Source organism: Heterodontus francisci, unplaced genomic scaffold (assembly GCF_036365525.1).
Source record: "Heterodontus francisci isolate sHetFra1 unplaced genomic scaffold, sHetFra1.hap1 HAP1_SCAFFOLD_56, whole genome shotgun sequence".
NCBI classification, from domain to species: Eukaryota; Metazoa; Chordata; class Chondrichthyes; order Heterodontiformes; family Heterodontidae; genus Heterodontus; species Heterodontus francisci.
The window spans coordinates 11,871,669-11,888,473 of NW_027141174.1; positions in this window are offsets into that span (position 1 = coordinate 11,871,669).

Genomic DNA, 16,805 nt, shown 5'->3' on the forward strand with positions numbered 1-16,805 from the left:
GACACACACTTGCACCAAATAACAAAGACATGCACTGACACCAAGTCACAAAGACACACACTGACACCCAGTAACAAAGACATACACTGACACCAAGTCACAAAGACATAAACTGCTACCCAGTAACACAGACACACACGAACACCAAGTAACTCAGACATACACTGACACCAAGTAACAAAGACATACACTGATACCCAGTTACACAGACACACACTTACATCGAGTAACAAAGACAGACACTGATACCCAGTCACAAAGACATACACTGATACCCAGTAACACAGAGACACACTGACACCCAGTAACAAAGACATACACTGATACCAAGTCACAAAGACATACACAGATACCCAGTAACACAGACACACACTGACACCAAGTAACAAAGACATACACTGTCACCAAGTAACAATGACATACACTGACACCAAGTAACAAAGACATGCACTTACACCAAGTAACAAAGACAGACAATTACACCAAGTAACAAAGACATGCACTTACACCAAGTATTTTGACATACACTGACACCAAGTAACAAAGACATACACTGGTACCCATTAACACAAACATACACTGATACCCAGTAACACAGACACACACTTACACCAAGTAACAAAGACATACACTGACACTAAGTCACAAAGACACACACTGACACCAAGTAACAAAGACATACACTGACACCAAGTCACAAAGACATAAACTGATACCCAGTAACGCAGACACACACTTACACCAAGGAGCAAAGACAGACACTGATACCCAGTAACAAAGACATACACTGATACCCAGTAACACAGACACACAATTACACCAAGTAACAAAGACAGACACTGATACCCAGTAACACAGACACAAACTTACACCAAGTAACAAAGACATGCACTGACACCCAGAAACAAAGACATACACTGACACCCAGTAACACAGACACACACGGACACCAAGTAACAAAGACACACACTTACACCAAGTATCACAGACGCACACTACAGCCAGTAACAAAGACACACTCTTAAACCAAGTAACACAGATATACACTGACACCAAGTAACAAAGACATGCACTGACACCCAGTAACACAGACACACACGGACACCAAGTAACAAAGACACAGACTTACACCAAGTAACACCGACACACACTGACACCCAGTAACACAGACACACACTTACACCAAGTAACACAGACATAAACTGACACCAAGTAACAAAGACATACACTGATACCCAGTAACACAGACACACACTTGCACCAAGTAACAAAGACATACACTGACACCCAGTAACAAAGACATACACTGATACAAAGTCACAAAGACATACACTGATACCCAGTAACACAGACACACACTGATACCCAGTAACACAGACACACACTTACACCAAGTAACAAAGACATACACTGACACCCAGTAACAAAGACACACAGAGACACCAAGTAACAAAGACATACACTGACACCAAGTAACAAAGACATACACTTACACCCAGTAACAAAGACAGACAGTTGCCCCAAGTAACAAAGACATACACTTACACCAAGTATTTTGACATACACTGACACCAAGTAACAAAGACATACACTGATACCCAGTAACACAGACACACACTTACACCAAGTAACAAAGACATACGCTGACACCAAGTCGCAAAGACACACACGGACACCCAGTATCAAAGACATAGACTGACACCAAGTCACAAAGACATACACTGATACCCAGTAACACAGACACACACTTACACCAAGTAACACAGACATACACTGACGCCCAGGAACACAGACGCACACTTACACCAAGTAACAAAGACACACAATTACACCCAGTAACAAAGACATACACTGACACCCAGTAACACAGACACACACGGACACCAAGTAACAAAGACACAGACATACACCAAGTAACACAGACACACACTGACCCCCAGTAACACAGACACACACTTACACCAAGTAACACAGACATACACTGACACCAAATAACACAGACACACACTGACACCCAGTAACAAAGACACACACTGACACCAAGTAACAAAGACATACACTGACACCAAGTAACAAAGACATACACTTACACCAAGTAACACAGACACACACTGACCCCCAGTAACACAGACACACACTTACACCAAGTAACACAGACATACACTGACACCAAGTAACACAGACACACACTGACACCCAGTAACAAAGACACACACTGACACCAAGTAACAAAGACATACACTGACACCAAGTAACAAAGACATACACTTACATCAAGTAACAAAGACAGACACTTACCCCAAGTAACAAAGACATACACTTACACCAAGTATTTTGACATACACTGACACCAAGTAACAAAGACATACACTGATACCCAGTAACACAGACACACACTTACACCAAGTAACAAAGACATACACTGACACCAAGTCACAAAGACACACACGGACACCCAGTATCAAAGATATAGACTGACACCAAGTCACAAAGACATACACTGATACCCAGTAACACAGACACAGACTTACACCAAGTAACACAGACATACACTGACGCCCAGTAACACAGACACACACTTACACCAAGTAACAAAGACACACAATTACACCAAGTAACAAAGACATACACTGACACCGAGTAACACAGACACACACGGACACCAAGTAACAAAGACACAGACATACACTAAGTAACACAGACACACACTGACCCCCAGTAACACAGACACACACTTACACCAAGTAACACAGACATACACTGACACCAAATAACACAGACACACACTTACACCAAGTAACACAGACATACACTGACACCGAGTAACACAGACACACACTGACACCCAGTAACACAGACACACACTTACACCAAGTAACACAGACAAACACTGACACCAAGTATCACAGACACACACTTACACCAAGTAACAAAGACATACAATTACACCAAGAAACAAAGACTCACACTTACATCAAATAACACAGACACACACTGACACCCAGTAACACAGACACACACTTACACCAAGTAACACAGACATACACTGACACCAAGTAACACAGACACACACTGACACCCAGTAACACAGACACACACTCACACCAAGTAACACAGACAGACACTGACACCAAGTAACAAAGACATACACTGATACCCAGTAACACAGACACACACTTACACCAAGGAACAAAGACAGACACTGATACCCAGTAACACAGCCACAAACTTACACCAAGTAACAAAGACATACACTGACACCCAGTAACAAAGACATACACTGACACCAAGTCACAAAGACATACACTGATACCCAGTAACACAGACACACACTTACACCAAGTAACACAGACATACACTGACCACCCAGTAACACAGACACACACGGACACCAAGTAACAAAGACACAGACATACACCAAGTAACACAGACACACACTGACACCAAGTAACGCAGACACACACTTACACCAAGTAACACAGACATACACTGACACCAAATAACACAGACACACACTGACACCCAGTAACACAGACTCACACTTACACCAAGTAACACAGACATACACTGTCACCAAGGAACACAGACACACACTGACACCCAGTAACACAGACACACACTTACACCAAGTAACACAGACAAACACTGACACCAAGTATCACAGACACACACTTACACCAAGTAACAAAGACATACAATTACACCAAGAAACAAAGACTCACAATTACATCAAGTAACAAAGACATGCACTGATACCCAGTTACACAGACACACACTTACACCAAGGAACACAGACATACACTGACTCCAAGTAACAAAGACATACACTGCTACCCAGTAACACAGACACACAATTACACCAAGTAACAAAGACAGACACAGATACCCAGTAACACAGACACAAACTTACACCAAGTAACAAAGACATATACTGACACCCAGAAACAAAGACATACACTGACACCCAGTAACACAGACACACACGGACACCAAGTAACAAAGACACACACTTACACCAAGTATCACAGACACACACTACAGCCAGTAACAAAGACACACTATTAAACCAAGTAACACAGATATACACTGACACCAAGTAACAAAGACATGCACTGACACCCAGTAACACAGACACACACGGACACCAAGTAACAAAGACACAGACTTACACCAAGTAACACAGACACACACTGAAACCCAGTAACACAGACACACACTTACACCAAGTAACACAGACATACACTGACACCAAGTAACAAAGACATACACTGATACCCAGTAACACAGACACACACTTACACCAAGTAGCACAGACAGACACTGATACCCAGTAACACAGACACACACTTACACCAAGTAACAAAGACATACACTGACACCAAGTCACAAAGACACACACTGACACCCAGTAACAAAGACATACACTGATACCAAGTCACAAAGACATACACTGATACCCAGTAACACAGACACACACTGACACCCAGTAACAAAGACACACACTGACACCAAGTAACAAAGACATACACTGACACCAAGTAACAAAGACATACACTTACACCAAGTAACAAAGACAGACACTTACACCAAGTAACAAAGACATACACTTACACCAAGTATTTTGACATACACTGACACCAAGTAACAAAGACATACACTGATACCCAGTAACACAGACACACACTTACACCAAGTAACAAAGACATCCTCTGACAGCAAGTCACAAAGACACACACGGACACCCAGTATCAAAGACATAGACTGACACCAAGTCACAAAGACATACACTGATACCCAGTAACACAGACACACACTTACACCAAGTAACACAGACATACATTGACGCCCAGTAACACAGACACACACTTACACCAAGTAACAAAGACACACAATTACACCAAGTAACAAAGACATACACTGACACCCAGTAACACAGACACACACGGACACCAAGTAACAAAGACACAGACATACACCAAGTAACACAGACACACACTGACCCCCAGTAACACAGACACACACTTAGACCAAGTAACACAGACATACACTGACACCAAATAACACAGACACACACTGACACCCAGTAACACAGACACACACTTACACCAAGTAACACAGACATACACTGACACCAAGTAACACAGACACACACTGACACCCAGTAACACAGACACACTCTCACACCAAGTAACACAGACATACACTGACACCAAGTAACAAAGACATACACTGATACCCAGTAACACAGACACACACTTACACCAAGTAACAAAGACAGACACTGATACCCAGTAACACAGCCACACACGTACACCAAGTAACAAAGACATACACTGACACCCAGTAACAAAGACATACACAGACACAAAGTCACAAAGACATACACTGATACCCAGTAACACAGACACACACTTACACCAAGTAACACAGACATACACTGACACCAAGTAACACAGACACACACTGACACCCAGTAACACAGACACACACTTACACCAAGTAACACAGACATGCACTGACACCAAGTAACAAAGACATACACTGATACCCAGTAACACAGCCACACACTTACACCAAGTAACAAAGACAGACACTGATACCCAGTAACACAGCCACACACTTACACCAAGTAACAAAGACAAACACTGACACCCAGTAACAAAGACATACACTGACACCCAGTAACAAAGACACACACGGACACTAAGTAACAAACACACACACTTTCTCCAAGTAACACAGACACACACTTACACCAAGTAACAAAGACATACACTTACACCAATTAACACAGACATACACTGACACCAAGTAACAAAGACATACAATTACACAAAGTAACAAAGACACACACTTACACCAAGTAACACAGACATACACTGACACCAAGTAACAAAGACATACACTGATATCCAGTAACAAAGACACACACTTACACCAAGGAACACAGACATACACTGACTCCAAGTAACAAAGACATACACTGATACCCAGTAACACAGACACACACGGACAACAAGTAACAAAGACACACACTTACACCAAGTATCACAGACACACACTACAGCCAGTAACAAAGACACACTCTTAAACCAAGTAACACAGATATACACTGACACCAAGTAACAAAGACATGCACTGACACCCAGTAACACAGACGCACACGGACACCAAGTAACAAAGACACAGACTTACACCAAGTAACACAGACACACACTGACACCCAGTAACACAGACACACACTTACACCAAGTTTCACAGACATACACTGATACCCAGTAACACAGACACACACTTACACCAAGTAACAAAGACATACACTGACACCAAGTCACAAAGACACACACTGACACCCAGTAACAAAGACATACACTGATACCAAGTCACAAAGACAGACAATTACACCAAGTAACAAAGACATACACTTACACCAAGTATTTTGACATACACTGACACCAAGTAACAAAGACATACACTGATACCCAGTAACACAGACACACACTTACACTAAGGAACAAAGACATACACTGACACCAAGTCACAAACACACACACTGACACCCAGTAACAAAGACATACACTGATACCAAGTCACAAAGACATACACTGATACCCAGTAACACAGACACACACTTACACCAAGTAACAAAGACATACACTGACACCTAGTAACAAAGACATACACTGACACCCAGTAACACAGACGCACACGGACACCAAGTAACAAAGACACACACTGACACCAAGTAACACAGACACACACTGACACCCAGTAACACAGACACACACTTCCACCAAGCAACACAGACATGCACTGACACCAAGTAACAAAGACATACACTTACACCAAGTAACAAAGACAGACAAATGCACCAAGTAACAAAGACATACACTTACACCAAGTATTTTGACATACACTGATACCAAATAACAAAGACCTACACTGATACCCAGTAAAACAGACACACAATTACACCAAGTAACAAAGACATACACTGACACCAAGTCACAAAGACACACACTGACACCCAGTAGCAAAGACATAGACTGACACCAAGTCACAAAGACATACACTGATTCCCAGTAACACAGACACACAATTACACCAAGTAACACAGACATACACTGACACCAAGTAACACAGACACACACTGACACCCAGTAACACAGACACTCACTTACACCAAGTAACGCAGACATACACTGACACCAAGTAACAAAGACAGACACTGATACCCAGTAACACAGAAACACACTCACACCAAGTAACAAAGACACACACTTACTCCAAGTAACACAGACACACACTTACACCAAGTAAAAAAGACATACACTTGCACCAATTAACACAGACATACACTGACACCAAGTAACAAAGACATACAATTACACCAAGTAACAAAGACACACACTTACACCAAGTAACAAAGACATACACTGACACCAAGTAACAAAGACATACAGTGATACCCAGTAACACAGACACACACTTACACCAAGTAACGCAGACATACACTGACACCAAGTAACAAAGACATACATTGATACCCAGGAACACAGACACACACTTACACCAAGTAACACAGACACACACTTACACCAAGTAACAAAGGCATACACTTACACCAAGTATCACAGACACACACTTACACCAAGTAACAAAGACATACAATTACACCAAGAAACAAAGACTCACACTTACATCAACTAACAAAGACATACACTGATACCCAGTAACACAGACACACACTTACACCAAGGAACACAGACATACACTGACTCCAAGTAACAAAGACATACACTGATACCCAGTAACACAGACACACACTTACAGCAAGTAACAAAGACAGACACTGATACCCAGTAGCACAGACACAAACTTACACCAAGTAACAAAGACACACACGGACACCAAGTAACAATGACACACACTTACACCAAGTATCACAGACACACACCGACAGCCAGTAACAAAGACACACACTTAAACCAAGTAACACAGATATACACTGACACCAAGTAACAAAGACATGCACTGACACCCAGTAACACAGACACACACGGACACCAAGTAACAAAGACACAGACTTACACCAAGTAACACAGACACACACTGACACCCAGTAACACAGACACACACTTACACCAATAACACAGACATACACTGACACCAAGTAACAAAGACATACACTGATACCCAGTAACACAGACACACACTGACACCCAGTAACAAAGACATACACTGACACCAAGACGCAGAAAAAATACACTGATACCCAGGAACACAGACACACACTGACACCCAGTAACAGAGACATACACTGATAACAAGTCACAAAGACATACACTGATACCCAGTAACACAGACACACACTGATACCCAGTAACACAGACACACCTTTACACCAAGTAACAAAGACATGCACTGACACCAAGTAACAAAGACATACACTTACACCAAGTAACAAAGACACACACTTACACCAAGTAACAAAGACATACACTGACACCTAGTAACAAAGACATACACTTACACCAAGAAACAAAGACAGACAATTACACCAAGTAACAAAGACATACACTTACACCAAGTATTTTGACATACACTGACACCAAGTAACAAAGACAGACACTGATACCCAGTAACACAGACACACACTTACACCAAGTAACAAAGACATACACTGACACCAAGTCACAAAGACACACACTGACACCCAGTAACAAAGACATACACTGATACAAAGTCACAAAGACATACACAGATACCCAGTAACAAAGACACACACTGACATCAAGTAACAAAGGCATACACAGACACCAAGTAACAAAGACATACACTTACACCAAGTAACAAAGACACACACTTACACCAAGTAACACAGACATACACTGACACCAAGTAACAAAGACATACAGTGACACCAAGTTACAAAGACATACACTTACACCAAGTAACAAAGACAGACAATTACACCAAGTAACAAAGACATACACTTACACCAAGTATTTTGACATACACTGACACCAAGTAACTAAGACATACACTGATACCCAGTAACACAGGCACACACTTACAATAAGTAACAAAGTCATACACTGACACCAAGTCACAAACACACACACTGACACCCAGTAACAAAGACATACACTGATAACAAGTCACAAAGACATGCACTGATACCCAGTAACACAGACACACACTTACACCAAGTAACAAAGACACACACTGACACCAAGTATCACAGTCACACACTGACACCCAGTAACACAGACACACACTTCCACCAAGCAACACAGACATGCACTGACACCAAGTAACAAAGACATACACTTACACCAAGTAAGAAAGACACACACTTACACCAAGTAACCAAGACATACACTGACACCAAGTAACAAAGACATACACTTACACAAAGTAACAAAGACAGAAAATTGCACCAAGTAACAAAGACATACACTTACACCAAGTATTTTGACATACACTGACACCAAGTAACAAAGACAAACCCTGATACCCAGTAACACAGACACACACTTACACCAAGTAACAAAGACATACACTGACACCAAGTCACAAAGACACACACTGACACCCAGTAACAAAGACATACACTGACACCAAGTCACAAAGACATACACTGACACCCAGTAACACAGACACACATTTACACCAAGTAACGCAGACATACACTGACACTCAGTAACAAAGACATACACTGATACCCAGTAACACAGACACACACTTACACCAAGTAACAAAGACAGACACTGATACCCAGTAACACAGTCACACACTTACACCAAGTAACAAAGACATACACTGACACCCAGGAACAAATACATACACTGACACCCAGTAACACAGACACACACGGACACAAAGTAACAAAGACACACACTTACTCCAAGTAACAGAGACACACACTGACACCCAGTAACACAGACACACACTTACACAAAGTAACACAGACATACACTGACACCAAGTAACAAAGACATACACTGATACCCAGTAACACAGACACACACTTACACCAAGTAACACAGACATACACTGACACCAAGTAACAAAGACAAACACTTACACCAAGTAACACAGACATACACTGACACCAAGTAACAAAGACATACAATTACACCAAGTAACAAAGATACACACTTACACCAAGTAACACAGATATACACTGACACCAAGTAAAAAAGACATGCACTGACACCCAGTAACATAGACACACACGGACACCAAGTAACAAAGACACACACTTACACCAAGTAACACAGACACACACTGACACCCAGTAACACAGACACACACTTACACCAAGTAAAACATACATACACTGACACCAAGTAACAAAGACATACACTGATACCCAGTAACACAGACACACACTTAAACCAAGTAACACAGACATACACTGACACCAAGTACCAAAGACATACAATGATACCCAGGAACACAGACGCACATTTACACCAAGTCACACAGACACACACTTACACCAAGTAACAAAGACATGCACTTACACCAAGTAGCACAGACATACACTGACACCAAGTAACAAAGACATACAATTACACCAAGTAACAAAGACACGCACTTACACCAAGTAACAAAGACAGACACTGATACCAAGTAACAAAGACATACACTGACACCAAGTCACAAAGACACAGACTGACACCCAGTAACAAAGACATACACTGATACCAAGACACAAAGACATACACTGATACCCAGTAACACAGACACACACTGACACCCAGTAACAAAGACATACACTGATACCCAGTAACAAATACACACACTGACATCAAGTAACAAAGGCATACACAGACACCAAGTAACAAAGACATACACTTACACCAAGTAACAAAGACACACACTTACACCAAGTAACACAGACATACACTGACACCAAGTAACAAAGACATACACTGACACCAATTTACAAAGACATACACTTACACCAAGTAACAAAGACAGACAATTACACCAAGTAACAAAGACATACACTTACACCAAGTATTTTGACATACACTGACACCAAGTAACAAAGACATACACTGATACCCAGTAACACAGACACACACTTACACTAAGTAACAAAGACATACACTGACACCAATTCACAAACACACACACTGACACCCAGTAACAAAGACATACACTGATAACAAGTCACAAAGACATACACTGATACCCAGTAACACAGACACACATTTACACCAAGTAACAAAGACATACACTGACACCCAGTAACAAAGACATACACTGACACCCAGTAACACAGACACACACGGACACCAAGAAACAAAGAGACACACTGACACCAAGTAACACAGACACACACTGACACCCAGTAACACAGACACACACTTCCACCAAGCAACACAGACATGCACTGACACCAAGTAACAAAGACATACACTGACACCAAGTAACAAAGACATACACTTACACCAAGTAACACAGACAGACAATTGCACCAAGTAACAAAGACATAAACTTACACCAAGTATTTTGACATACACTGATACCAAGTAACAAAGACATACACTGATACCCAGTAACACAGACACACACTTGCACCAAGTAACAAAGACACACAGTGACACCCAGTAACAAAGACATACACTGACACCAAGTCACAAAGACATACACTGATACCCAGTAACACAGACACACATATACACCAAGTAACACATACATACACTGACACCAAGTAACACTGACACACACTGACATCCAGTAACACAGACACACACTTACACCAAGTAACACAGACATACACTGACACCCAGTAACACAGACACACATTTACACCAAGTAACACAGTCACACACTTACACCAAGTAACACAGACAGACACTGATACCCAGTAGCACAGACACACACTTACACCAAGTAACAAAGACATACACTGACACCCAGTAACAAAGAAATACACTGACAACCAGTAACACAGACACACACGGACACAAAGTAACAAAGACACACAATTACTCCAAGTAACACAGACACACACTGACACCCAGTAACACAGACACACACTTACACCAAGTAACACAGACATACACTGACACCAAGTAACAAAGACAAACAATTACACCCAGTAACACAGACATACACTGACACCAAGTTACAAAGACATACAATTGCACCAAGTAACACAGACACACACTGACACCCAGTAACATAGACACACACTTACACCAAGTAACACAGACAGACACTGACACCAAGTAACAAAGTCATACACTGATACCCAGTAACACAGACACACACACACCAAGTAACACAGACATACACTGACACCAAGTACCAAAGACATACAATGATACCCAGGAACACAGACACACATTTACACCAAGTAACACAGACACACACTTCCACCAAGTATCAAAGACACACACTTACTCCAAGTAACACAGACACACACTGACACCCAGTAACACAGACACACACTTACACCAAGTAACACAGACATACACTGACACCAAGTAACAAAGACATACACTGATAGCCAGTAACACAGACACACACTTACACCAAGTAACACAGACATACACTGACACCAAGTAACAAAGACATGCACTTACACCAAGTAACACAGACATACACTGATACCAAGTCACAAAGACATACACTAATACCAAGTCACAAAGACACACACTGACACCCAGCAATAAAGACATACACTGATACCAAGTCACAAAGACATACACTGATACCCAGTAACACAGACACACACTGACACCAAGTAACAAAGACATACACTAATACCAAGTCACAAAGAAATGCACAGAGACCCAGTAACACAGACACACACTGACACCAAGTAACAAAGACATGCACTGACACCAAGTAACAAAGACATACACTAACACCAAGTAACAAAGACACACACTTACACCAAGTAACAAAGACATACACTGACACCAAGTAACAAAGACATACACTTACACCAAGAAACAAAGACAGACAATTACACCAAGTAACAAAGACATACACTTACACCAAGTATTTTGACATACACTGACACCAAGTAACAAAGACAGACACTGATACCCAGTAACACTGACACACACTTACACCAAGTAACAAAGACATACACTGACACCAAGTCACAAAGACACACACTGACACCCAGTAACAAAGACATACACTGATACCAAGTCACAAAGACATACACAGATACCCAGTAACACAGACACACACTGACACCCAGTAACAATGACATACACTGAAACCAAGTCACAAAGACATACACTGATACCCAGTAACAAAGACACACACTGAAATCAAGTAACAAAGGCATACACAGACACCAAGTAACAAAGACATACACTTACACCAAGTAACTAAGACACACACTTACACCAAGTAACACAGACATACACTGACATCAAGTAACAAAGACATACACTGACACCAAGTTCCAAAGACATACACTTACACCAAGTAACAAAGACAGACAATTACACCAAGTGACAAAGACATACACTTACACCAAGTATTTTGACATACACTGACACCAAGTAACAAAGACATACATTGATACCCAGTAACACAGACACACACTTACACAAAGTAACAAAGTCATACACTGACACCAAGTCACAAACACACAAACTGACACCCAGTAACAAAGACATACACTGATAACAAGTCACAAAGACATGCACTGATACCCACTAACACAGACACACACTTACACCAAGTAACAAAGACACACACTGACACCAAGTAACACAGACACACTCTGACAACCAGGAACACATACACACACTTCCACCAAGCAACACAGACATGCACTGACACCAAGTAACAAAGACATACACTTACACCAAGTAACAAAGATACACACTTACACCAAGTAACCAAGACATACACTGACACCAAGTAACAAAGACATACACTTACACCAAGTAACAAAGACAGACAATTGCACCAAGTCACAAAGACATACACTTACACCAAGTATTTTGACATACACTGACACCAAGTAACAAAGACATACACTGACACCAAGTCACAAAGACACACACTGACACCCAGTAACAAAGACATACAATGACACCAAGTCACAAAGACATACACTGACACCCAGTAACACAGACACACACTTACACCAAGTAACGCAGACATACATTGACACTAAGTAACAAAGACATCCATTGATACCCAGTAACACAGACACACACTTACACCAAGTAACGAAGACAGACACTGATACCCAGTAACACAGACACACACTTACACCAAGTAACAAAAACATACACTGACACCCAGGAACAAAGACATACACTGCCACCCAGTAACACAGACACACACGGACACAAAGTAACAAAGACACACACTTACTCCAAGTAACACAGAAACACACTGACACCCAGTAACACAGACACACACTTACACAAAGTAACTCAGACATACACTGACACCAAGTAACAAAGACATACATTGATACCCAGTAACAAAGACATACAATTACACCAAGTAACAAAGATACACACTTACACCAAGTAACACAGATATACACTGACACCAAGTCACAAAGACATACACTGATACCCAGTAACACAGACACACACTTGCACCAAGTAACAAAGACACACACTTACACCAAGTAACACAGACACACACTGACACCCAGTAACACAGACACACACTTACAACAAGTAAAACAGACATACACTGACACCAAGTAACAAAGACATACACTGATACCCAGTAACACAGACACACACTTACACCAAGTAACACAGACATACACTGACACCAAGTACCAAAGTCATACAATGATACCCAGGAACACAGACGCACATTTACACCAAGTAACACAGACACACACTTACACCAAGTAACAAAGACATGCACTTACACCAAGTAACAGACATACACTGACACCAAGTAACAAAGACATACAATTACACCAAGTAACAAAGACACGCACTTACACCAAGTAACAAAGACATACACTGACACCCAGTAACAAAGAAATACACTGACAACCAGTAACACAGACACACACGGACACAAAGTAACAAAGACACACAATTACTCCAAGTAACACAGACACACACTGACACCCAGTAACACAGACACACACTTACACCAAGTAACACAGACATACACTGACACCAAGTAACAAAGACAAACACTTACACACAGTAACACAGACATACACTGACACCAAGTAACAAAGACATACAATTGCACCAAGTAACACAGACACACACTGACACCCAGTAACATAGACACACACTTACACCAAGTAACACAGACAGACACTGACACCAAGTAACAAAGACATACACTGATACCCAGTAACACAGACACACACTTACACCAGGTAACACAGACATACACTGACACCAAGTACCAAAGACATACAATGATACCCAGGAACACAGACACACATTTACACCAAGTAACACAGACACACACTTCCACCAAGTATCAAAGACACACACTTACTCCAAGTAACACAGACACACACTGACACCCAGTAACACAGACACACACTTACACCAAGTAACACAGACATACACTGACACCAAGTAACAAAGACATACACTGATAGCCAGTAACACAGACACACACTTACACCAAGTAACACAGACATACACTGACACCAAGTAACAAAGACATGCACTTACACCAAGTAACACAGACATACACTGATACCAAGTCACAAAGACATAAACTAATACCAAGTCACAAAGACACACACTGACACCCAGCAATAAAGACATACACTGATACCAAGTCACAAAGACATACACTGATACCCAGTAACACAGACACACACTGACACCAAGTAACAAAGACATACACTAATACCAAGTCACAAAGACATGCACAGAGACCCAGTAACACAGACACACACTGACACCAAGTAACAAAGACATGCACTGACACCAAGTAACAAAGACATACACTAACACCAAGTAACAAAGACACACACTTACACCAAGTAACAAAAACATACACTGACACCAAGTAACAAAGACATACACTTACACCAAGAAACAAAGACAGACAATTACACCAAGTAACAAAGACATACACTTACACCAAGTATTTTGACATACACTGACACCAAGTAACAAAGACAGACACTGATACCCAGTAACACTGACACACACTTACACCAAGTAACAAAGACATACACTGACACCAAGTCACAAAGACACACACTGACACCCAGTAACAAAGACATACACTGATACCAAGTCACAAAGACATACACAGATACCCAGTAACACAGACACACACTGACACCCAGTAACAATGACAAACACTGAAACCAAGACACAAAGACATACACTGATACCCAGTAACAAAGACACACACTGAAATCAAGTAACAAAGGCATACACAGACACCAAGTAACAAAGACATACACTTACACCAAGTAACTAAGACACACACTTACACCAAGTAACACAGACATACACTGACATCAAGTAACAAAGACATACACTGACACCAAGTTACAAAGACATACACTTACACCAAGTAACAAAGACAGACAATTACACCAAGTGACAAAGACATACACCTACACCAAGTATTTTGACATACACTGACACCAAGTAACAAAGACATACATTGATACCCAGTAACACAGACACACACTTACACCAAGTAACAAAGTCATACACTGACACCAAGTCACAAACACACACACTGACACCCAGTAACAAAGACATACACTGATAACAAGTCACAAAGACATGCACTGATACCCACTAACACAGACACACACTTACACCAAGTAACAAAGACAC